At 38.6% G+C, this 26,064-nt stretch overlaps 1 long non-coding RNA gene across 1 annotated transcript; it reads right to left on the bottom strand.

The window, feature by feature from the left end:
* Positions 1-1,071: 1,071 nt before the first annotated feature.
* LOC139036070 (uncharacterized) lies at positions 1,072-25,836 on the bottom strand. Its single transcript, XR_011488798.1, has 2 exons — positions 25,666-25,836; positions 1,072-1,175 (listed from the first exon to the last, which is right to left on the bottom strand). It is a non-coding gene; the product is annotated as an uncharacterized lncRNA (long non-coding RNA).
* Positions 25,837-26,064: the final 228 nt, after the last annotated feature.

Raw genomic sequence — 26,064 nt, 5'->3', positions numbered from 1 at the left:
AAGTCTGTTCTTTATATCTGTGTCTCTTTTGCTATCTTGCATATAGGGTTGTTGTTACCATTTTCTAAATTTCATATATATGCTTTAATATACTGTACTGGTGTTTTTCTTTCTGACTTACGTCACTCTGTATAATAGGCTCGTTTCATCCACCTTATTAGAGCTGATTCAAATGTGTTCTTTTTAATAGCTGAGTAATATTCCACTGTGTATATGTACCACAGCTTCCTTATGCATTTGTCTGCCAATGGATATCTAGGTTGCTTCCATGTCCTAGCTATTATAAACAGTGCTGTGATGAACACTGGGGTACACGTGTATCTTTCAATTCTGGTTTCACAGGGCATTCAAAGCTGGTACACTGGGACAACCCAGAGGGATGGGATGGGGAGGGAGTGGGAGGGGGTTCAGGATGGGGGACACATATACACTTGTGGCTGATTCATGTCAGTAGATGGCAAAAACCACCACAATATTGTAATTAGTCTCCAATTAAAATAAATTAATTTTTTAAAAATGAATGCATTAGTCTAGACAAGAAATTGTGTTGGCTTGTACTACGGATGGAGCTGAAAGATGGAGAGAAGTAGAGGCATTTCAAATGTCTCATCAAGGTAGAGCTAAGAGGATTTGAAGTTATGGATGAAGTGGAGTATGGGGGAAAAGGATGCTTTAAGGATAGATACTAATTTGGGAGCTTGAGTGAATTTAGTGGATGGTTGTGCTGTTAAATATGTATTAAAAATATATACTGAGCATCTACAGTGTGGAGGATACTTTTTTGGACAAGGTACATTTTTCTAACTTCTAACAGATTGTGGATGCAAATTATGTAAAATTGTCATCAATATTTCTATTTTATTTCAAGCAAATATTCTAAATAAGCATGTTTTCCTGCCTCGTTATCTTGCTATTGTAACATAGATTAGGGGTCAGCAGACTTTTCCTGAAAAGATTGAGGGAGTAAACATTTTAAGCTTTGCAGTTTCTGTGAACCTTGTTGCAACTACTCCACCCTGATTATGTAGTGTCAAAACAACCAGGGACAACACATTAAGGAAAGAGCATGACTGGGTTTCAGTAAAATTTTATTTATGGAATAAGTAGTGGGTAACATTTGGTCTCTGTAGTTTGCTAATCCCTGACATAGATCGCAGATCCCCAAACAAGACAACCTAGAATGAAAAGGAAAATCATATTGTGAATAAAGACGCCAAGTACGTATTTATTGATTTATAGTTGTCATTTACTTAATTTCTTTCTTTCAGCATTATTTTTAACAGTCCTTCTTCTGGTTTCTTCAGGGTCCCTAACTACATTTAATCTTAAGCTATAAATCATGCCAGTTTGTTCTCTACCACAATGGTAGGACATTACCCATGTTGGCCAAACTGAATCGTCCCTTCCCCATGGTCACAATGATTGGGTTGGAGGCAGGTACACAATTCAAGCAAGGCCAATTAGAATCTGCCCTGGACTTCATATGTAATTAGTTCAGTTCAGGTCAGTCACTCAGTCATATCCAACTCTTTGTGGCTCCATGAATTGCAGCAAGCCAGGCCTCCCTGTCCATCACCAACTCCCGGAGTTTAGCCAAACTCATGTCCATCGAGTTGGTGAGGCCATCCAGCCATCTCATCCTTTGTCATCCCCTTCTCCTACTGCCCCCAATCCCTCCCAGCATCAGGGTCTTTTCCAATGAGTCAACTCTTCGCATGAGGTGGCCAAAGTATTGGAGTTTCAGCTTCAGCATCAGTCCTTCCAATGAACACCAAGGACTGATCTTCTTTAGGATGGACTGGTTGGATCTCCTTGCAGTTCAAGGGACTCTCAAGAGTCTTCTCCAACACCACAGTTCAAAAGCATCAATTCTTCGGTGCTCAGCTTTCTTCACAGTCCAACTCTCACATCCATACATGACTACTGGAAAAACCATAGCCTTGACCAGACAGACTTTTGTTGGCAAAGTAATGTCTCTACTTTTTAATATGCTATCGAGGTTGGTCATAACTTTCCTTCCAAGGAGGAAGCGTCTTGATTTCATGGCTGCAATCACCATCTGCAGTGATTCTGGAGCCCAAAAAAATAAAGTCTGACACTGTTTTCACTGTTTCCCCATCTATTTCCCAAGAAGTGATGGCACCAGATGCCATGATCTTAGTTTTCTCAATGTTGAGCTTTAAGCCAACATTTTCACTCTCCTCTTTCACTTTCATCAAGAGGCTATTTAGTTCATCATCACTTTCTGCCATAAGGGTGGTGTCATCTGCATATCTGAGGTTATTGATATTTCTCCCAGCAATCTTGAGTCCAGCTTGTGCTTCTTCCAGTCCAGCATTTCTCATGCATATAAGTTAAATAATCTGGGTGACAATATACAGCCTTGACATACTCCTTTTCCTATTTGGAACCAGTCTGTTGTTCCATGTCCAGTTCTAACTGTTGCTTCCTGACCTGCATATAGGTTTCTCAAGAGGCAGGTCAGGTGGTCTGGTATTCCTATCTCTTTCAGAATTTTCCACAGTTTATTGTGATCCACACAGTCAAGGCTTTGGCATAGTCAATAAAGCAGAAATAGATGTTTTGGGGAACTCTCTTGCTTTTTTGATGATCCAGTGGATATTGGCAATTTGATCTCTGGTTCCTCTGCCTTTTCTAAAACCACTTTGAACATCTGGAAGTTCATGGTTCACGTATTGCAGAAGCCTGGCTTGGAGAATTTTTAGCATTACTTGACTAGCACGTGAGATGAGTGCAATTGTGTGGTAGTTTGAGCATTCTTTGGCTTTGCCTTTCTTTGGAATGAAAACTGACCTTTTACAGTCCTGTGGCCACTGCTGCATTTTCCAAATTTGCTGGCATATTGAGTGCAACACTATCACAGCATCATCTTAGTAGTTTTTGTTATACATTGATACGAATTAGCCACGGATTTACATGTATTCCCCATCCCAGTCCCCCCTCCCACCTCCCTCTCCACCCCATCCCTCTGGGTCTTCCCAGTGCACCAGGCCCGAGCACTTGTCTCATGCACCCAACCAAGGCTGGTGATCTGTTTCACCCTAGATAATACACATGTTTCAATGCTGTTCTCCTGAAACATCCCACCCTCGCCTTCTCCCAGAGTCCACAAGTCTGTTCCATACATCTGAGTCTCTTTTTCTGTTTTGCATATAGGGTTATCATTACCATCTTTCTAAAGTCCATATATATGTGTTAGTATACTGTAATGGTCTTTATCTTTCTGGCTTACTTCACTCTGTATAATGGGCTCCAGTTTCATCCATCTCATTAGAACTGATTCAAATGAATTCTTTTTAATGGCTGAGTAATATTCCATGGTGTATATGTACCACAGCTTCCTCATCCATTCGTCTGCTGATGGGCATCTGGGTTGCTTCCATGTCCTGGCTATTATAAACAGTGCTGCGATGAACATTGGGGTGCATGTGTCTCTTTCAGATCTGGTTTCCTTGGTGTGTATGCCCAGAAGTGGGATTGCTGGGTCATATGGCAGTTCTATTTCCAGCTTTTTAAGAAATCTCCACACTGTTTTCCATAGTGGCTGTACTAATTTGCATTCCCACCAACAGTGTAAGAGGGTTCCCTTTTCTCCACACCCTCTCCAGCATTTATTGCTTGTAGACTTTTGGATAGCAGCCATCCTGACTGGCGTATAATGGTACCTCATTGTGGTTTTGATTTGCATTTCTCTGATAATGAGTGATGTTGAGCATCTTTTCATGTGTTTGTTAGCCATCTGTATGTCTTCCTTGGAGAAATGTCTGTTGAGTTCTTTGGCCCATTTTTTGATTGGGTCATTTATTTTTCTGGAGTTGAGCTGGAGGAGTTGCTTGTATATTTTTGAGATTAATCCTTTGTCTGTTGCTTCGTTTGCTATTATTTTCTCCCAATCTGAGGGCTGTCTTTTCACCTTGCTTATAGTTTCCTTTGTTGTGCAAAAGCTTTTAAGTTTCATTAAGTCCCATTTGTTTATTTTTGCTTTTATTTCTGAAATTCTGGGATGTGGGTCATAGAGGATCCTGCTGTGATTTATGTCGGAGAGTGTTTTGCCTATGTTCTCCTCTAGGAGTTTGATAGTTTCTGGTCTTACATTTAGATCTTTAATCCATTTTGAGTTTATTTTTGTGTATGGTGTTAGAAAGTGTTCTAGTTTCATTCTTTTACAGGTGGTTGACCAGTTTTCCCAGCACCACTTGTTAAAGAGGTTATCTTTTTTCCATTGTATATCCTTGCCTCCTTTGTCGAAGATAAGGTGACCATAGGTTCGTGGATTTATCTCTGGGCTTTCTATTCTGTTCCATTGATCTATATTTCTGTCTTTGTGCCAGTACCATACTGTCTTGATGACTGTGGCTTTGTAGTAGAGTCTGAAGTCAGGCAGATTGATTCCTCCAGTTCCATTCTTCTTTCTCAGGATTACTTTGGCTATTCGAGGTTTTTTGTATTTCCATATAAATTGTGAAATTATTTGTTCTAGTTCTGTGAAAAATACTGTTGGTAGTTTGATAGGGATTGCATTGAATCTATAGATTACTTTGGGTAGTATAGCCATTTTGACAATATTGATTCTTCCAATCCATGAACATGGTATATTTCTCCATCTGCTTGTGTCCTCTTTGATTTCTTTCATCAGTGTTTTATAGTTTTCTATGTATAGGTCTTTTGTTTCTTTAGGTAGATATACTCCTAAGTATTTTATTCTTTTTGTTGCAATGGTGAATGGTATTGTTTCCTTAATTTCTCTTTCTGTTTTCTCATTGTTAGTGTATAGGAATGCAAGAGATTTCTGTGTGTTAATTTTATATCCTGCAACTTCACTGTATTCGTTGATTAGCTCTAGTAATTTTCTGGTAGAGTCTTTAGGGTTTTCTATGTAGAGGATCATGTCATCTGCAAACAGCGAGAGTTTCACTTCTTCTTTTCCTATCTGGATTCCTTTTACTTCTTTTTCTGCCCTGATCACAGCATCATCTTTTAGGGTTTGAAATACTTCAATTGGAATTCCATTACCTCCACTAGCTTTGTTCCTAGTGATGCTTCCTAAGGCCCACTTGACTTCACATTCCAGGATGACTGGCTCTAGGTGAGTGATCACATCATTGTGATTTCTGGGTCATGAAGATCTTTTTTGCACAGTTCTTCTGTGTATTCTTGCCACCTCTTCTTAATATCTTTTGCTTCTGTTAGGTCCATACCATTTCTATCCTTTATCGAGCCCATCTTTGCATGAAATGTTCCTTTGGTATCTCTAATTTTCTTGAAGAGAACTCTAGTCTTTCCCATTCTGTTGTTTTCCTCTATTTCTCTGCATTGATCGCTGAGGAAGGCTTTCTTATCTCTCCTTGCTATTCTTTGGGACTCTGCATTCAAATGGGAATATCTTTCCTTTTCTCCTTTGCTTTTCACTTCTCTTCTTTTCACAGCTATTTGTAAGGCCTCCTCAGACAGCCATTTTGCTTTTTTGTATTTCTTTTCCATGGGGATGGTCTTGATCCCTGTCTCCTGTACAATGTCACGAACCTCTGTCCATAGTTCATCAGGCACTCTGTCTATCAGATCTAGTCCCTTAAATCTATTTCTCACTTCCACTGTATAATCATAAGGGATTTGATTTAGGTCATACCTGAATGGTCTAGTGGTTTGTCCTACTTTCTTCAATTTAAGTCTGAATTTGGCAATAAGCAGTTCATGATCTGAGCCACAGTCACCTCCTGGTCTTGTTTTTGCTGACTGCATAGAGCTTCTCCATCTTTGGCTGCAAAGAATATAATCAGTCTGATTTCGGTGTTGACCATCTGGTGATGTCCATGTGTAGAGTCTTCTCTTGTGTTGTTGGAAGAGGGTATTTGCTATGACCAGTGTGTTTTCTTGGCAAAACTCTATTAGCCTTTGCCCTGCTTCATTCCGTACTCCAAGGCCAAATTTGCCTGTTATGCAGGTGTTTCATGACTTTCTACTTTTGCATTCCAGTCCCCTATAATGAAAAGGACATCTTTTTTGGGTGTTAGTTCTAAAAGGTCTTGTAGGTCTTCATAGAACCGTTCGACTTCAGCTTCTTCAGCATTACTGGTCAGGGCATGGTCTTGGATTACCGAGATATTGAATGATTTGCCTTGGACATGAACAGAGATCATTCTGTTGTTTTTGAGATTGCATCCAAGTACTGCATTTCGGACTCTTTTTTTGACCATGATGGCTACTCCATTTCTTCTAAGGGATTCCTGCCCACAGTAGTAGATATAATGGTCATCTGAGTTAAATTCACCCATTCCAGTCCATTTTAGTTCGCTGATTCCTAGAATGTCGATGTTCACTCTTGCCATCTACTGTTTGACCACTTCCAATTTGTCTTGATTCATGGACCTAACATTCCAGGTTCCTATGCAATATTGCTCTTTACAGCATCGGACCTTGCTTCCATCACCAGTGACATCCACAACTGGGTGTTGTGTTTTCTTTGGCTCCATCCCTTCATTCTTTCTGGAGTTATTTCTCCACTGATCTCCAGTAGCATATTGGGCACCTACTGATCTGGGGAGCTCCTCTTTCAGTATCCTATCTTTTTGCCTTTTCATACTGTTCATGGGGTTCTCAAGGCAAGAATTCTGAAGTGGTTTGCCATTCCCTTCTCCAGTGGACCACATTCTGTCAGACCTCTCACCATGACCTGTCCATCTCGGGTGGCCGCACACGGCATGGTTTAGTTTCATTGAGTTAGACAAGGCTGTGGTCCTGTGATCAGATTGGCTAGTTTTCTGTGATTATGATTTTAGTGTGTCTACCCTCTGATGTAGTTAGTAGGAGGCAATATCTTCAATGAGGGTCTAGTAAGAGAGGGGGCTAGAGATCTGTAACTTATACTGTGCCAGTCATGTTGGTTAGTGCTTATGTTCAGAGCAACACCAGCAGAGATCAACAGAGTTAAGAGCCATAGCAACATTGTTTGGAAAGTTTAATCCAGCTATGTCTAAAGTCAGAAGCGTGCCAGGACTTCCTGGTTATGTGAGTCAGTGAATTCCATTTTAGCTTTGGCTAGTTTGAGTTGAGTTTCTACCAGCTGCAGACAGAAGATTGATTATAGACAAAAATACCGCTGCGCTGAATCTGGAAGGGGACAATTAGCATTTGAATCCCTTGAATGTGCCAAGCATAATACATGCTAATCTTAGTTAAACTTAAGATGGCTTTATCTTTAAGGTTGAGAGAACAGGGGCTCAGAGATAAGTGATTTGCCTGAAGTTACGTAAATTTTTGGTAGTTATGATTGGACTGCTAGTATTTCTAACTCCAAAGCCTATGCTATTTATATGGTACCGTGCAGTAAGGAAGCACAGAAATTAAATGGAAAAAAATAGTAAATTATAATTTTTGGATTTCTATTTCTCTTAAACTAGTTTCTTCTAGGGCTCCGAAACTGAGGAAAAAAGATGATCCTTGAAGCATCAGAAATATTAGATGTAGTATATGACCTGTTAAGCAATCAATCACGGATGGACTTTCAAAGCTGCTTTGAATCTTAAAATGGGATGTTTCTAGCCTAATTTTCCACAGGGTAAAGCTGGAAAATGTTCCTTTTTCCTCCTGCTTAGGGAGACCAGATTTCATATGTATGCAGGAAATGCAGAGCCAGGCAAAGAGTTCATTTCCATATCTCTAAGTGGGCTGTGTGCGCTTGACAAGGAAGGGCAAGTAAGGAGTATAAAATCACCATCAAAGATTCATGCTGAGGACACTTTTCTTGAGAGCTATATGGAGATGGCAGTACAAGAGGGGCTTCTTTCTAGGTAGAAAGAGGTGATAATTAAACATAATTTGTAGAAGAAAATTAATAGTGATGGACTTAAATCCTTTATAGCAAATGTAAATTTCAAAGCAATTTTGTGTGAAGAAGTAAAAAGCTATAATATATGGCTGAGTGGTATATGCTGACAGTAATGGTCCTCTTGTGCAGTGAGTTATTAAAGACTTTCATCTCGTGGTTTTCAATAATGAAAAGGAAGGCAGTCTGGGGGCATTTTCTGAGCTATGTTCCTTGTGTTGATTTAGCTTGTAAAACCAGTAGGTTATCTCAACAGCTGTATGGAAAAGGTTAAATTTGCTAAAAGACTAAAATGTGAGAAACATCCTATTTTATAAAAATGCATTATTTCTTCTCTGAAACTAACAAACTATGACCTTGGGCAAGTCATGTAATCTCTATGGGACTCGATCTTTACTTCTTGTTCAAGGATCTTATCCATAGCTTTTTCCAATTTCAGTAATCTACGATGCCTTCATCTGGTAAAAATATCCTCTTGGGAATGAAGAAACTTCAGGGACATATTGCTTGCAGTCATTTACTCTCTCTTCCCTTGTTTTTGAAATGAATTCTAGAATCAGTTCCAGGATTGCATGTCCTTCATTGAGCAAGATAGAGAGATATTGAAGAATCAGAGTCATTTCACGAAGCTTAATGTTCAAGCTTTCACAAAGATCTACGGAAGGAAAAGTTGTAGGAAAACCAATAGCTCAACTTAACTGGGTCACAGTACAAATGACTATGGGTTTGGGATGTGCTTGAATAGTCCTGGCTTGTGAGGATTGGACCTTGAGGAAATGAGAAATGGGATTCTGAAAGAAAGAAAAGATCAAATATTTTTGATAGTTTATTGCATTTATTAAACTTCTTAGGGTTGAATATGGAAAGTTAGTATTAATGTGTCATGTTTTATAGACCTTAATCATTCATGCTCTAGAACAGAACTAGTCATCTTTCATTAGTATGTTTTAAAAAACTGATTGACAATATTGACTCATTATTTCTAATTAAAGTCCAAACTACTCAGATTTACTTAGCTTTTACCTGTTGTCCTTTATCTGTCCCAAGATTCCATCTAGAACAATGGCTCTTTAGAGTATGACAATTTCTCAAATATTTCTTGTTTTTAATGACTTTGACACTTTAGAGGAATACTGGTCAGGTATTGAGAAGCATGTTTCTTAATTTGGGTTTGTCTGATTTTCTCTTTTTCCCTTTCATGATTAAACAGGACTTCCAGGTCTTTAGAAGACCACAGTATCTGTAAAGTGCTAGCTTTATCACATCATAAGTGATGTGATACTAAATTTAATCACATGGCTGAGGCAGTTTTGTCAACTTTCTCCACTGTCAAGTTACTCCTTGGCTTTTTCTGTACTGTGTTATTTAGAAGGAAGTCAGTCCCTCCCACAATTAAGGGAGTAAGGAATTACAATCCACCTATTTCATGAGAGAGTAACTATATATATTGTTAGGAATTCTTCTGTATGGGAGATTTACCTGTTCTTATTAATTAAATTATTTATTACATCACTATAGGCTCATAGATATTTAAGTTTAGATTTATACATTGGGTTATATTCTAATACATGTTATTTATTTTATTGCTCAAGGTTTGCGCTTTGGACGTTCAGAGCTCTTTCTGTGGCTTCTATGTTCCTCTGACATATCCTACTGGGTTTTGTTTTTCCTTGCCTTCTGACACTATGAGATGCTCACGGCTCATCCTGTATATTCTTGCCTTGGCTTTCAAAACTGTCATTTCTTCTGGAAGTCCTCATTTCCTTTATTGGAGAATGATGTTTGAGGGAGGGAGGAATGGGGAATGAATTTTTAATGGATACAGAATTTCAGTCTAGGAAGATGAAAAAAGTTCCTGAGATGAATGGTGGTGATGATTACATAGTAACGTGCATATCCTCACTTAATGCCACTGAACTATACACTTAAAGATAATTAACATGGGAAATTTTACATAATGTATATTTACCACAATTGAAATATGCTTTATCTAAAAAACAAAAGCAAACCTTACAACTGTTTCCAGTGAATGAGAGTTCATGTTTTTCCACATTCTCACTAGCACTTAGTTGTCAGACTTTGTCTTGGGTTTTTGTTCTAGCTATCCTAATAGGTGTGTAGTGATATCTCATTGTTTTGATGGTGGCATCTCATTATTGTCTTAATTGTCATTTCCCTAATGACATCTGGGGCTTTCCAGGTGGTCAGTGGTAAAGGTTCAGCCTGTAATGCAGGATATGTGGGTTTGATCCCTGAGTCTGGAAGAACCTTGGAGTAGGAAACAACAACCTATTCCAGTGTTCTTGACTGGGAAATTTCATGGACAGAGGGGCCTGGCAGGCTACAGCCCATGGGGTTGCAAAAAAGCTGGACTAAACAATTAAACAACAACAATGAAATATGATATTGAGTGTCATTTCATAAGCTTGTTTGTCATTTGCATATCTATTTTGCTGGTGTGCTTAATATTTTGATCTTTTAAAACTGTTTATTTTTTTCATTGCTGAGTTTTAAGAATTCTTTGTACATTCTGGATACAAGTCCTTTATTAGATATGTGATTTGCAAATATTTTCTAGAAGTCTATGGCTTCTCATTCTCTTAACAATGTATTTCACAGAGCAAGTTTTTAATTTTAATAACATCCAACTTGGGGTCATTTTTTTCATGGATTATACTTTGTGTTTTTGTATCTAAAAAGTCATAACCAGTGAATATCATACTAGTTTTCTTCTAGATGTTTTATAGTTTTCATTTAACATTTAGGTCTGTATACATTTTGAGTTAATTTCATATAAGTTATGAGATCTGTGTCTATATAGAGAGATGTCTAATAGTTTCAGTAGTTTGTTGGAAAGACATTCTTTCCCCACTGAATTGCCTTTGTATCTTTTTCAAAAGTCAGGTGATTAGGTTTCTGTGGTATCTTTATTCCCTTCCATTGATCTATGTGTTTATTCTTACACCAAAACTGTACTGTCTCTAAAATGAAGCATAAGACATATTATGTCTTTTTTTAAAATTTCATCTTTGTTTTATATTAGGGTATAGTTGATTTACAATGTTTTTAGTTTCAGGTATATAGAAAACTGATTCAGTTACATATATATCCATTGTTTTACAGTTTTTTTTTCCTGTATAGGTTATTACACAAGAGTGAGCAGAGTACCTTGCACAATACAGTAGGTCCTTGTTGACTATACATTGTATACAGTGGTGTGTATATGTTAATTCCAACCTCCCAACCTCTGAATTTGTCCTCTCCCTGACTTTTCCCTTTTGGTAACCAGAAATTTGTTTTTGAAGTCTGTGTATCTGTTTTTGTTTTATAAATAAGTTCCTTTGTATCATTTTTTTAGATTCCACATATAAGTGATAGATATGTGTCTTTCTCTGACTTACTTCAAGTAGTATGATAATTTCTAGATCCAACCATGTTCTACAAATGGCATTATTTAATTTCTAATGGCTGAGTAATATTCAGTTGTGTGTGTTTGTGTGTGTGTGTGTGTGTGTGTGTGTGTGTGTGTGTGTGTATCACATCTTCTTTATCCACTCATCTATCAATGGACATTTAAGTTGCTTGCATGTCCTGGCTATTGTAAAAAGTGCTATAATGAACAGTGGATGCATGCATCCCTGCGAACCATAGTTTTCACTGGATATATGCCAGGAGTGGGATTATTGGATCATACGGTAGCTCTATTTTCAGTTTTTTAAGGAACTTCCATACTGTTCTCTATAGTGAATGCACCAGTTTTCATTTCTAACAACAGTACAGGGTAGTTCCCTTTTGTTCACACCCTCTCTAGCAGACACTGTTTGCAGACTCTTTGATGATGGCCATTCTGATATTGAGCCACATAAGTTGCTTGTATATCTTGTAGATTAATCCCTGTTGGTCACTTCATTTGCAAATTTTTCTCCCATTCTGTGGATTGTCTTTGCATTTTATAGTTTCCTTTGCTATGCAAAAGATTTTAAGTTTCATTAGGATCCCTTTATTTATTTTTATTTTTATTTTCACTGCTCTAAGAGGTGGATCCCAAAAGAGACTGCTGTGATTTATGTCAAAAAGAGTTCTTCCTATATTTTCTTCCAGGAGTTTCATAGTGTTCAGCCTTACACCTAGGTCTTAAATCCATTTTGAGTTTACTTTTGCATATGGTGTTAGGGAGTGTTCTAGTTTCATTCTTTTACACATGGCTGTTCAGTTTTTCCAACAGCAGCTACTGAAGAGACTGTCTTTTCTCCATTGTATATTCTTGTTTCCTTTGTCACAGATGAACTGACCACAGGCACATGGGATTATTTCTAGGCTTTCCATCCTTTTCCATTGATCACTATTTAGTTTTTGTCCCAGGGCCTTACTGTTTTGAATACTGAAGTCAGGATTCCTGATTCCTTGGCTCCATTTTTCTTTCTCACAATTGCTTTGACTCTTCAGGGTCTTTTGAATCTTCATACACATTTAAAAATGTTTTGTTCTAGTTCTGTAAAAAAATGTAACTGGTAATTTAATAGGAATTGCACTGAATCTGTAGATTAGTTTGGGTAGTATAGTCATTTTGACAATATTGATTTTCCAATCCAAGAACATGGCATTTCTTTTCATTGATGTTGTCTTTGATTTCTGTCATTAGTGTCTTATAATTTTCTGAATACAGGTCTTTAGCTTCCTTAGGTAGGTTTATTCCTAGGTATTTTATTATTTTTGTTACAATGGTAAATGGGATTGTTTCCTTAATTTCTCTCTGATTTTTCATTGTTAGTGTACAGGAATGCAAGGGATTTCTGTGCATTAATTTTGTCTCCTGCAGCTTTACCAAATTCATTGATGAGCTTTAGAAGTTACCTGGTAGCGTCTTTAGGATTTTCTATGTATCACATCATGTCATTTGCAAACAGTGACAGTTTACTTCTTTTCCAATTTGGATTCCTTTTTTCTTCTTCTTTGATTTCCATGGCTAGGAATTCCAAAACTATATTAAATAAAAATGGCAAGAGTAGACATTCTTTTCTTGTTCCTGATCTTAGAGGGAAATGTTTTTAGCTTTCCACCATTGAGTATGATATTAGCAGTGGGTCTATCATATACGACCTTTATTATTTTAAGGTTTCCTTTATGCCCACTTTCGAGAGAGTTTTATCATAAATGGGTGTTGAATTTTGTCAAAAGATTTTTCTGCATCTCTTGAGATGATACTATGGTTTTTATTCTTAAATTTGTTGATGAAGTGTAACAAACTGATTTGTAGATACTGAAAAATCCTTGCATCCTTGGGATCAATCACAGTTGATTATGGTATATGTTCTTTTTGATGTATTGTTGGATTTGGTTTGCTTGGTACTTTGTTGAGAATTTTCGTGTCTGTGTATATCAGTGATATGGAGCTGTAATTTTCTTTTATTGTGGTATCTTTGTCTGGTTTTAATATCAGGGTGATTTTTGTCCTTATAGAATGAGCTTGGGAGGGTTCCTTCCTCTGAAATTTTTGGGGACCAGTTTCAGAGGCATTGGTATTAACTGTCTTTAAATGTTTGGTAGAATTTAACTGTGAAGTTCTTATCCTTTGTTGTTTAGTTGCTCAATCATGTCTGGCTCTTTGTGACTCCATGGACTGTAGCATGCCAGGCTTCCCTGTCCTTCACCATCTCCTGGAACTTGCTCAAACTAATGTCCACTGAGTCCATGATGCCATCCAACCATCTCGTTGTCTGTCGTCCCCTTCTTCTCCTGCCCTCAATCTTTCCCAGTATCAGGGTCTTTTCCAATGAGTCAGCTCTTCGCATCAGGTGGCCAAAGTACTGGAGCTTCAGCTTTAGCATCAGTCCTTCCAGTGAATATTCAGGACTGATTTCCTTTAATATTGACTGGTTGGATCTCCTTGCAGTCCAAGGGACTCTCAAGAGTCTCCTCTAACACCACAGTTCAAAAGCATTAATTCTTGGGTGTTCAGCCTTCTATATGGTCCAACTCTCACATCCATACATGACTACTGGAAAAACCATAGCTTTGAGTATATGGGACTTTGCTGGTAAAGTAATATCTCTGCTTTTTAATGTGCTGTCTAGGTTTGTCATAGCTTTTCTTCCAAGAAACAAACATCTTTTAATTTCATGGCTGCAGTCACCATCTGTAGTAATTCTGGAGTCCAAGAAAACAAAGTCTCTCACTGTTTCCATTGTTTCCCTGTCTATTTGCCATGAAGTGATGGGATCGGATGCCATGATCTTAGTTTTTTGAATATTGAGTTTTAAGCCAGCTTTTTCAGTCTCCTCTTTCACCTTAATCAACAGGCTCTTTAGTTCCTCCTCACTTTCTGCCAAAGCTGAAGCTCCAATACTTTGGCCACTTGATGTGAAGAGCCTACTCACAGGAAAAGACCATGGTGCTGAGAATGATTGAGGGCAGGTGTCATCTGCATATCTGAGGTTATTGATATTTCTCCTGGCAATCTTGATTTCAACTTGTGCTTCATCCAGCCCAGCATTCCACATGATGTACTCTGCATAAGTTAAATAAGCAGGGTGACAATGTACAGCCTTGACGTACTCCTTTTCCTATTTTGAACCAGTCTGTTGTTCCATGTCCGGTTCTAACTGGTACTGCTTGTCCTGCAGACAGGTTTCTCAGGAGGCAGGTAAGGTGGCCCGGTATTCCCATTTCTTTAAGAGTTTTCCACAGTTTGTTATGATCCAGACAGTCAAAGGCTTCAGTGCAGTCAGTGAAGCAGAAGTAGATCTTTTTGGATGTCTCTTGCTTTTTCTGTGGTCGAACAAATGTTGACAATTTGATCTCTGGTTCTTCTGCCTTTTCTAAATCCAGCTTGAAGATTTGAAAGTTCTCAGTTCATATACTGTTGAAGCCTAGCTAGGAAGATTTTGAGTGTGACCGTGCTAGCATGTGAAATGAGTGCAATTGTGTGGCAGTTTGAACATTCTTTGGCATTGCCCTTCTTTGGGATTGGAATGAAAACTAACTGACCTTTTCCAGTCCTGTGGTCACTGCTGAGTTTTCCAAATTTGCTGGCATATTGAGTGTAGCAGTTTAACAGCATCATCTTTTAGGATCTGAAATGGCTCAGCTGTAATTCCATCACTTCCACTAGCTTTGTTCATAGTAATGCTTCCTAAGGCCCACTTGATTTCACACTTCAGGATGTCTGGCTATAGGTGAATGATCACACCATCAGGTTATCCAGTTCATTAAGATCTTTTTTGTATAGTTCTTGCCACCGCTTCTTAGTATGTTCTGCTTCTATTAGGTCCACACTCTTTCTGTTCTTTATTGTGCCCATCTTTGCACAAAATGTTCCTTTGACATCTCTAATTTTCTTGAGGAGATCTCTAGTCTTTCCCATTCTGTTGTTTTCCACTATTTCTTTGCATTGATCACTTAGGAAGGCTGTCTTATCTCTCCATGCTACTCTTTGAAACTCTGCACTCAGATGGGTATATCTTTCCTTTTCTCCTTTGCCTTTCACCTCTCTTTTCTTAGGTATTTCTAAAACCTCCTCAGACAACCACTTTGCTTCTTTCATTTTTCTTGGGGATGGTTGTGGTCACAACCTCCCGTGCAATGTTATGAACCTTCATCCATAGTTCTTCAAGCACTCTGTCTACCAGATCTAGTTCCTTGAATCTATTCGACACCTCCACTGGATAATCGTAAGGGATGTGATTTAGGTCATACCTGAATTGCTAGTGGTTTTCCCTACTTTCTTCATTTAAGTCTGAATTTGTAATATGGAGTTCATGATCTGAGCCACAGTCAGCTCCTGGTCTTGTTTTTGCTGAATGTATAGAGTTTCTCCATCTTTGGCGGCAAAGAACATAATCAATCTGATTTTGGTATTAACCATCTGGTAATGTCCATGTGTAGAGTCATCTCTTGTGTTGTTGGAAGAGGGTTTGCTATGACCAGTGCATTCTCTTGGCAAAACTCTATTAACCTTTGCCCTGCTTCATTTTGTACTCCAAGGCCAAACTTGCCTGTTACTACAGGTATCTCTTGGCTTCCTCTTTTGCCTTCCAATCCCCTAGGATGTAAAACACATCTTTTTTTGGTGTTATTTCTAGAAGGGCTTGCAGGTCTTTATAGAACTGTTCAACTTTAGCTGCTTCGGTTGGGGCATAGACTTTATGTTCTCCTAGACTTTAGTTTGGGAGTCCTTGGCAGCTCAACTTGTAAAGAATCCACTTGCAATGCAGGAGACCCCAGTTTGATTCCTGGGTTGGGAAGATTCCCTGGAGAAGGGATAAGCTACTGACTCCAGTATTCTTGTTTGTTTCAATTTCAGTTATTTGTGATTGCCCTGGTTTATATTTTCTATTTCTTCCTGGTTCAATCTTGGAGGGTTGTTGCTTCCTAAGAATTTGTCCATTTCTTTTAGCTTAATCCCAGAGGGGTTCTGATAGGCAGTTGCTGGCTCAGGAAGACTTTAGACAGCCTTTCTGGTGATGGGTGGGGCTGTGTTCTCACTCTTTTGGACATTTGACCTGAGGCTTCCCAGCACTGGAGCCTGTGGCAGTGGGTGGTGCTCCACCTCTGTGCCAGATGGCAACCTCTGGGAGAGCTCAGACTGAGTAGTCGTCCCTGGGTCCTCTACCACCAGTGTCCTTGTCCCCACTGTAAAGCACGGCCAACCCCTGCCTGCAGAAGAGACTGTCCAAGAGCAGCAGGCAGGTCTGTCCCAGGCTCCTGTGGAGTCACTGCTTTCCCCTGGGCCTCAGTGCCTGTGAAACCTTGTGCATTTTCCAAGAGTTGACTCCCTGTTTACCCCAGGCCTGTGCCGCTCCTGTACTCAAGCCCCAGTGGCCTTTAAAGGCAAATGCTCTGAGGGCTCCTCCTCCCCAGGAGGAACGTCAGACTGGGGAGCCTGGCACGGGGCTCAAAACTTCCTCTTGTTGGAGAAAGTCTGTGACATAACTATTTTCCAGTTTGTGGGTCAGCCACCCTGGCATGGGATTTGATTCTATCGAGAGAGCACCTTTCCTACCACCTTGTTGTGGCTTCTTTGGATGCAGAATATCCTTGTTGGTAGACTCTAGTCATTTTTGTTGATGACTGTTCAGCAGTTAGGTGTGATTTTGATGTTTTTGTAAGAGGAGGTGAGCTCAAGTCCTTCTACTCTGACATTTTGTCTCCTCCTCCTATTATGTCTTGAAGTTTAGTATATGATCACTGCAACTTTGTTCTTTTTGATTCAGTATTTTGATACTATTCTGGGTCTTTTGCTTTTCCCTATAAATTTTAGAATTAATTACCAAAAAAGCTGCCAGGACTCTGGGATTGTATTAATTTCTGTAGAACAAGCTGGAAAGAACTGACGATTATGAAACTTCTAATGTATGAATGTCAAATATTTATTCATTTATCTAGATCTTTTGTGGTTTAGCTTTTCAGTGTTCTATAGTTTTCTACATATAGACCCTGTACATATTTTTTTGATTTACATGGTGTTTAAAAAATTTTTTAAATTCATTGTTTCTTTGCTTATGTTGCTGTTGTTGTTCAGTCACTAAATTGTGTCTGACTCTCTGTGACTCCAAGAACTGCAGTATGCCAGGCTTCCCTGTCCTTCACTATCTCCCTGAGTTTTCTCAAACTCATGTCCATCAAGTCAGTGATGTCATCCCACTGTCTTATCCTCTGTCACTCCCTTCTCTTGCCCTCAATCTTTCCCAGCATTAGGGTCTTTTTCAATGAGTTGGCGCTTTGCTTATATAAAGGAAAGTATTTGACTTTTGCATACTGGCCTTGTATCCTGTAAATTCTTCTTAATTCCAAGGATTTGTTTTTTATGAGTTTCTACCTAGACATGTGATCTGTGTATAAGAATAATTTCATTTCTTTACAAGCTCTATAACTTTTATGTTTTTCTCTTATTGTACTACCTGGGATTTCTTTTATAACATTCAACATATATAGTAACAGAGGGTATCACTTTTTTTGGTCCAAAACTTAGGAAGAAAGTATTCAGTATCTTATAGTGTTAGCTATAGGGGCTCTTTAATATATACTTCATTGGTTAAGGAAATTCTCTTTATCCTAGTTTCCAAAAATCCTAAATGGGTGCTGATTTTGTTAAATGTCTGTATTCATTGATAGGAGAATATGATTTTTCTCAGTATGTTAACATAGTGAATTTCATTGATTTTATGATATCAAATTATCCTTGACTCCCCGGAATGAACCCTGCTCAATAGTGCTCTATTAAGCTTTTTGTATGTTACTAGAGTCAATTTACTCATATTTTATTAAAATCTTTTATCTATGTCTGAGATATTTGCATGGGGCTCAGGTTGAAGCCCCAGAGTGGTGGCTACACAGTGCTGGAGCGACTTTAGGAGATATCCCTCATCCAAGGGCAAAGAAGAAGCCCCAGTAGGATGGTAGGAGGGGCGAAATCACATTTAAAATCAAACCCCATACCCACCAGAGATGCTCAGAAGGCTCAAACATACTTTGTGCACACCAGGGCCCAGAGACCCCACAGAGACTGAGACAGAATTGTGTTTGGGTGTTTCCCGAGGAGGTACAGGTCAGCAGTGGACTGCTGCAGGGGCAGGGGTGTGGGTGCAGCAGACTTGGGTACGGCATAAGCCCTCTTGGAGGAGGTCGCCATTAACCCACCATAGAGCTGCCAGAACTTACACAGGGCTGGGGAAACAGACTCTCAGAGGGCACAAACAGAACCTTGTTTACTCTAGGACCCAGGAGAAAGGAGCAGTGACCCCACAAGAGACTGCTCCAGACTTACTCATGAGTGTCCAGGAGTCTCTGGCAGAGGTGTGGGTCAGTGGTGGCCCGCTGCAGGGTCAGGGGCACAGAGTGTAGCAGTGCATGCATGGGACCTTTTGAAGGAGGTCACCATTGTCTTCATTACCTCCACCATAGTTTGGCCTCAAGTCAAATAACAAGGAGAGAACAGAGCCCCACCCTTCAACAGAAAGTGAAAGTGAAGTCGCTCAGTTGTGCCTGACTCTCTGCAACCCTATGGACTATAACCTACGAGGTTCCTCTGTCCACAGAATTCTCCAGGCAAGAGTACTGGAATGGGTTGCCCTTTCCTTCTCCACTTCAACAGAAAATTGGATTAAAAATTTACTGAGCATGGCCTCACCCATCAGAACAAGACCCATTTTGCCCCTCAGTCAGTCTCTCCCATCAGGAAGCTTTCATAAGCCTCTTATACTTATCCATCAGAGGGCAGACAGACTGAAAACCACAATCACAGAAAACTAACCAATTTGATTACATGGATCACAGTCTTGTTTAACTCAATGAAACTGTGAGCCATGCTGTGTGGGGCCACCCAAGACAGACGGGTGATGGTGGAGAGTTCTGACAAAACGTGGTCCACTGGAGTAGGGAATGGCAAACCACTTCAGTATACTTGCCTTGAGGACCCCATGAACATTATGAAAAACCAAAAAGATAGAACACTGAAAGATGAACTCCCCAGGTTGGTAGGTGCCTAATATGATACTAGAGATCAATGGAGAAATAACTCCAGAAAGAATGAAGAGACAGAGCCAAAGCAACACCACCACCCAGCTGTGGATGTGACTGGTGATGGAGGTAAACTCCGATGCTGTAAAGAGCAATATTCCATAGGAACCCAGAATGTTAGGTCCATGAATCAAGGCAAATTGGAAGTGATCAAACAGGAGATGGCAAGAGTGAACAACATTTTAGGAATCAGTGAACTAAAATGGACTGGAATGGGTGAATTTAACTCAGATGACCATTATATCTGATACTGTGGGCAAGAATCCCTTAGAAGACATGAAGTAGCCCTCATAGTCAAAAAGAGAGTCCAATTGCAGTATTGCAATCTGAAAAATGGCAGAATGATCTCTGTTCATTTCCAAGGTAAACCATTCAATACCACAGTAATCCAAGTCTATGCTCCAACCAATAATGCTGAAGAAGCTGAAGTTGAATGGTTCTATACAAGACCTTCCAGAACTAACACCCAAAAAAGATGTCCTTTTCATTATAGGGGACTGGAATGCAAAAGAAGGAAGTCAAGAGATACCTGGAGTAACAGGCAAATTTGACCTTGGAGAACAAAACGAAGCAGGCTAACAAGGCTAACAAGAGTTTTGCTGAGAGAACACACTGGTCATAGCAAATACCCTCTTCCAACAACACAAGAGAAGACTCTACACGTGGACATCACCAGATGGCCAATACCAAAATCAGATGGGTTATAGTCTTTGCAGCCAAAGATGGAGAAGCTCTATACAGTCAGCAAAAACAAGGCCGGGAGTTGACTGTGGCTCAGACCATGAACTCCTTATTGCCAAATTCAGACTTAAATTGAAGAAAGTAGGAAAAACCACTAGACCATTCAGGTATGACTTAAATCAAATCCCTTGTGATTATACGGTGGGAGTGACAAATAGATTCAAGTGATTAGATCTGATAGAGAGCCTGAAGAACTATGTACAGAGGTTTGTGACATTGTACAGGGGGCAGTGATCAAGATTATCCCCCCAAAAAAGCAATGCAAAAAGACAAAATGGTTGCCTGAGAAGGCCTTATAAATAGGTGAGAAAAGAAGAGAAGTGAAAGGCAAAGGAGAAAAGGAAAGATATACCCATTTGAATGCAGAGTTCCAAAGAATAGCAAGGAGAGATAAGAAAGCCTTCCTCAATGATCAGTGCAAAGAAATAGAGGAAAACAATAAAATGGGAAAGACTAGAAATCTCTTCAAGAAAATTAGAGATACCAAGGGAACTTTTCATGCAGAGATGTGCACAATAAAGGACAGAAATGGTATGGACCTAACAGAATCAAAAGATATTAAGAAGAGGTGGCAAGAATACACAGAAGAACTATACAAAAAAGATCTTCATGACCCAGATAACCACAATGGTGTGATCACTCACCTAGAGCCAGATGTCCTGGAATGCGAAGTCAAGTGGGCTTTAGAAAGCATCACTACGAACAAAGCTAGTAGAAGAGAGGGAATTCCAGTGAGCTATTTCAAATCCTAAAAGATGATGCTGTGAAAGTGCTGCACTCAATATGCCACTAAATTTGGAAAACTTAGCAGTGGTCGCAAGACTGGAAAAAGTCAGTTTTCATTCCAATCCAAAAGAAAGGCAATGCCAAAAAATGCTCAAACTATCGCACAGTTGCACTCATCTCATATGCTTGCAAAGTAATGCTCAATTCTGCAAGCCAGTCTTCATCAGTATGTGAACCACAAACTTCCAGATGTTCAAGCTGGATTTAGAAAAAGGCAGAGGAATTGGAGATCAAATTGCCAACATCCACTGGATCATCAAAAAAGCAAGAGAGTTCCAGAAAAACATCTACTACTGCTTTATTGACTATGCCAAAGCCTTTGACTGTGTGGATCATAACAAATTGTGGAAAATCCTTAAAGAGATGGGAGTACCAGATCACCTGACCTGCCTCCTGAGAAATCTGTGTGCAGGTCAAGAAGCAACAGTTAGAACTGGACATGGAACAACAGACTGGTTCCAAATAGGAAAAGGTGTACCTCAAGGTTGTACATTGTCACCCTGCTAATTTAACTTAGATGTAGAGTACATCATGTGAAATGCTGGACTGGATGAAGCACAAGCTAGAATCAAGATTGCTGGGAGAAATATCAATAACCTCAGATATGCAGATTACACCACCCATATGGCACAAAGTAAAGAAGAACTAAAGAGCCTCTTGATGGAAGTGAAAGAGGAGAGAGTCAAAAAGTTGACTTAAAACTCAACATTCAGAAAACTAAGATCATGGCATCCAGTCCCATCACTTCATGGCAAATAGATGCGAAAACAGTAGAAATGGTGACAGATTTTATTTTTTGTGCTCCAAAATCACTGCAGATGGTGACTGCAGCCATGAAATTAAAAGACGCTTGCTCCTTGGAAGAAAAGTTATGACAAAACTAGACAGAGCATTAAAAAGCAGAGACATTAATTTGCCAACAAAGGTCCATCTAGTCAAAGCTATGGTTTTTCCAGTAGTCATGTGTGGATATGAGAGTTGGATTATAAAGAAAGCTGAGCACCAAAGAATTGATGCTTTTGAACTGTGGTGTTGGAGAAGACTCTTGAGAATCCCTTGGACAGCAAGGAGATCCAAGAAGTCCATCCTAAAGGAAATCAGTCCTGAATATTCACTGGGAGGACTGTGATGCTGAAGCTGAAACTCCAATACTTTGGCCACCTGATGCAAAGAGCTAACTCATTGGAAAAGACCCTGATGCTGGGAAAGTTTCAAGTTGGGAAGAGAAGGGGCGACAGAGGATGAGATGGTTGTATGGCATCACAGACTCAATGGAGATGAGTATGAGCAGACTCCGGGAGTTGGTGATGGACAGGGAAGCCTGGTGATCTGTAGTCAATGGGGTCGCAAAAAGTTGGACACGACTGAACAACTGAACTGAACTGAGATATATCAACCTGTAGTTTCCTTTGCTATAGTGTCTTTATCAGGTTTCTATTTTAGGGTAATTATGGTCTCATAAAACTAGTTGGGATGTGTTTCCTCATGAAGAAAGTATTTTAAAATATACTGTGGAGAATTGGTATCATTTTTTCCTTAATAGTTTGATAGAATTCACCAGTAAAACTACGTGGACCTGGTGATTTCATTTTTGGAAATTTGTAAATAGTGAACTCTATTTCTTTAATTGTTATGTTGTACTATTCAGAATATCTATTTCTCAAGCGAGATATGGTAATTTTTGTAATTTAAGACATTAGATTTTTTTAATCTGTTGTCTAATTTTTGGGCATATAGCTGTTCATGGTACTTCTTTTTATCTTTTTACTGTCCTTGGTAGTAGTAGTAATGATCTCTCTCTCATTCCTGATATTTGTAATTTGTATCATTTTTCTTTTTCAGGTCTAGGCTGTCTAGAGCCTTATCAATTTTTATTAATCTTTTCAAATAAGCACTTTTTGATTTATTCATTTTCTTGTGTTTTCCTCTTTTAACTTTTGTTGATTCCTCCTCTAGTTTTTATAATTTATTTCCTTTGCTTGCTTTAGGTTCAATTTGTTCTTCTTACTGTAGTTTTCTTAGGTGGATGTTTAGGAAATCAACTGTAAATTTCTCTTTTTTAAAATATAAGTAGTTAATGCTATAAATTGCTAAGAATATTTTCATGTTATATTGTCATTTAGTTTAACATAATTTAAAATTTCTTGGAAACTTGTTTGACCTAGTGATTAATTAGAAGTGTGCTGTTTAATATCCAAATAGTTGGACATTTTCCAGCTATCTTTCTGGTACTGACTTCTTGTTTAATTCTGTGGTAATCTAAAAGCATAGTCTGCATGATTTCTATTCTTTTAAAAATGTTAAGATGTATGTCATGGCCTAGTGTATCATTCTATTTTGGTGACTATTTCATGTGTTCTTGAGAAAAATGAGTATTCTCCTGTTCTTTGATGGAGTATTCTATTTATGTCAATTTGATCAAATTGATTTATAGTGCTGTCCAGGTCACTTATGTTTTTACTGATTTTTGGCCTGCCTAATCTATCAATTACTGACAGAGTTGTGTTGAAGTCTGCAAGTATAATAGCAGACTAATCTATTCTCCTTTCTATTCTATTAATTATTGCCTCATGCATTTTGATGCTCTTTTGTTAGGTACCAATGGGTTTATAATTTTTGGTGTGTTCTTAAAGAACCGACTTCCCTCTATCATTCTTTATCTCTGATAGTCTACTTTATCTGAAATTAATATAGTTACTCCAGCTTAATTTTGATGTTAAGCATCTTATATCACTTACCACTGCTTTCCTTTATCTGCAGTCTTTATATTTAAAATGTTTTTCTTCCAGATGACAGATAATTATGTTTCTTTCTCTTGTCTGACAGTCTTGGGCTTTTAACTCTTTAGTCCATTTATAAATGGCTTTTGATATAGTTGGATTGAATTCTGCCATCTTTGTAACTGTTTTCTAAACATTATATTTGTTCTTTGCTTCTTTTTACCTCTTGTTTGTCTTCTTTGGTTTTTAATTGAGAATTTATATGATTCTCAATTGTTCTCAATTGTCTCCCCTTGGTATATCATTTTTATTTCCTTTTAACATGTTTTTAGTGATTTCCTTAGGGCTCACAATATATAGGTTAACAATTTAAATCTACTTTCAAATGACATTATACAACTTCACGTATCGTGCAGGGACCTTATAACATAGTATTAAATCCTCCACTATCCCTTGTGAAATTTCTGTAATATATTTCACTTACACAGAAGTTACAGTTAGTCAATACATTACTACTTTATTGCTTTTAGATGAATGAAGAATAATAAAAATATTTCTTTTTACCTTTGTTCCTTCTCTGACACACTTCCTTTCTTAAGGTAAATCCAAGTTTTTGATCTAGAAACTTTTCATCTATCTGAAGAAATTCTTTTAGTTTTTTAATTGGACTGTTCTGCTGGTAACAAACTTGCTGTGTTTTTGTTTTAGAAAGTCTATTTCTCATCTACTTTTTAAAAATGCTTTTGCTAGACATTGAATTCTATGTTGGTCATTTTCTGTCAACACTTAGAATGTTTTGCAGTATTCTACTTTTGCTTGCATGGATCCCAATGAGACGTTTGCCGTGTTCATATCCTTGTCCCCTACATTGGGAAGGTTGTCTTCTTTCATTGGTTTCTTTCAGCATTTCCTCTTGTCTTTGGTTTTTCTACAGGTAAACATATCAATAATAAGTCTAGGTGTGGTTGTTTTTGGTACTTATCTTGCTTGGTGTTTCGAACTTCTGCAATCTGTGGTTTGGTGTCTGGGAATAATTTTGGTAGCATCTCAGCAATTATCACTTCAAACATTTCTTTTGCCCCATTCTTTCTGGTGTTGCAATTATTTTTATACACACACACACACACACACACATACATACACAGAATTCTCAGGTTTTTGTTCTTTTTTCTCTGCTTGTGTTTTAATTTTGTCTTTATTGATCTATCTTCAGGTTTACTAGTTCTTTGCTTAACTGTGGGTAAGTCTATTTATGAGCCTCCTGAAGGCCTTCTTTAACTGTGCTTTTTATTTCTAACATTTACTTTTGAAATTTCTACAATTCTGCTGACATTACCCATTTGATCTTACATGCTATTTGTTAACATATTAATCATGGTTATTTGAAATACCTTATCTGTTAATTCACATATCTGAATGTGGTTATGATTGCCAAGTCTTCCAAAACTGTGACTTTTAGTATGCCTTTTAATAAAAAATTCAAAGTTGACATGTGTCAATAGTCACTGCAGGAAATAGACCTTTAGAGGGCAGGATTTATGGTAATCTACATATGAGTTGGGCTGTATTTTAATGTTTGCTGTAGCTATAAGGTGTAGAGATTCCAAACTCCTCTAGTGTCATTATTTATTTCCTCTTTTGGCTTTAAGGTTTCTCATTACACTGTTTCCCAGAGGGGTCTATATTTTATAGATTTTCAGTTGTAAAGTCTCTGCTACACTGACTGTTGGTGTGGGGGCTGGGTGCAGGGAAGGTAAGAAAGTCTTTTAGTGGAACTTGGTCTCAGAGTGTGGCCTTCACCCCGGTTTCTATTCCTTTTCCAGGCAGATAGCTCCTCCCATTTTCCTTGTACCCAGTTCCTGATATATTTCCTTGAAACTGTCTGCTGTTCATGTTTCCTTTCCCCTGCTTTAGATGAAATCCTAATCCTAGAAAGGACTACCGGGGAAGAAAATCTCTTTCCCTATGTGAGATAAGGTTTCAGTATTGCTCTACGGCAAAGTATATCTCTTTGGAGGTTGTCAGTCTTTGTTTTCGAGAAGAAAATGAGAGGCTTACCCTTGCAGCGCTTCCCCTGTCAGCCACAGGAGGTTTTTCTTGAATGCATACTGTGCGAAGTTGTGGAGTTCTGGAAGAAAAGCCCGAGACAGTGTAAGTACTCTCCTTTGACTGCAGCCCCCAGGAATGTCCTCATCAAGCTAGTTACCACTTAGCTTACAGCAAACTCAAAATTACCTAGTATAGGAAGCATTTATACAACTTGTGGCTTCTGGAGGCTTCATGTCCAGGTAAGCAAATGTCTAGTGCTGTATCTCTCTGTATGCACCAATGTCTCCAGATTTTAAAGGGGCAGTTTGCCCTGTGACCTCAGTTCTTTGATAAGTTCAATAACATTTATTAGTTTTCACTTTTCCAAGCTTTTTCTTATAATGCCAAGAGTGATGCCTTATAATCTCT

This window comes from Odocoileus virginianus, chromosome 7 (genome assembly GCF_023699985.2).
Source record: "Odocoileus virginianus isolate 20LAN1187 ecotype Illinois chromosome 7, Ovbor_1.2, whole genome shotgun sequence".
NCBI lineage: Eukaryota > Metazoa > Chordata > Mammalia > Artiodactyla > Cervidae > Odocoileus > Odocoileus virginianus.
This window is presented reverse-complemented; position numbering and strand designations above follow the sequence as displayed.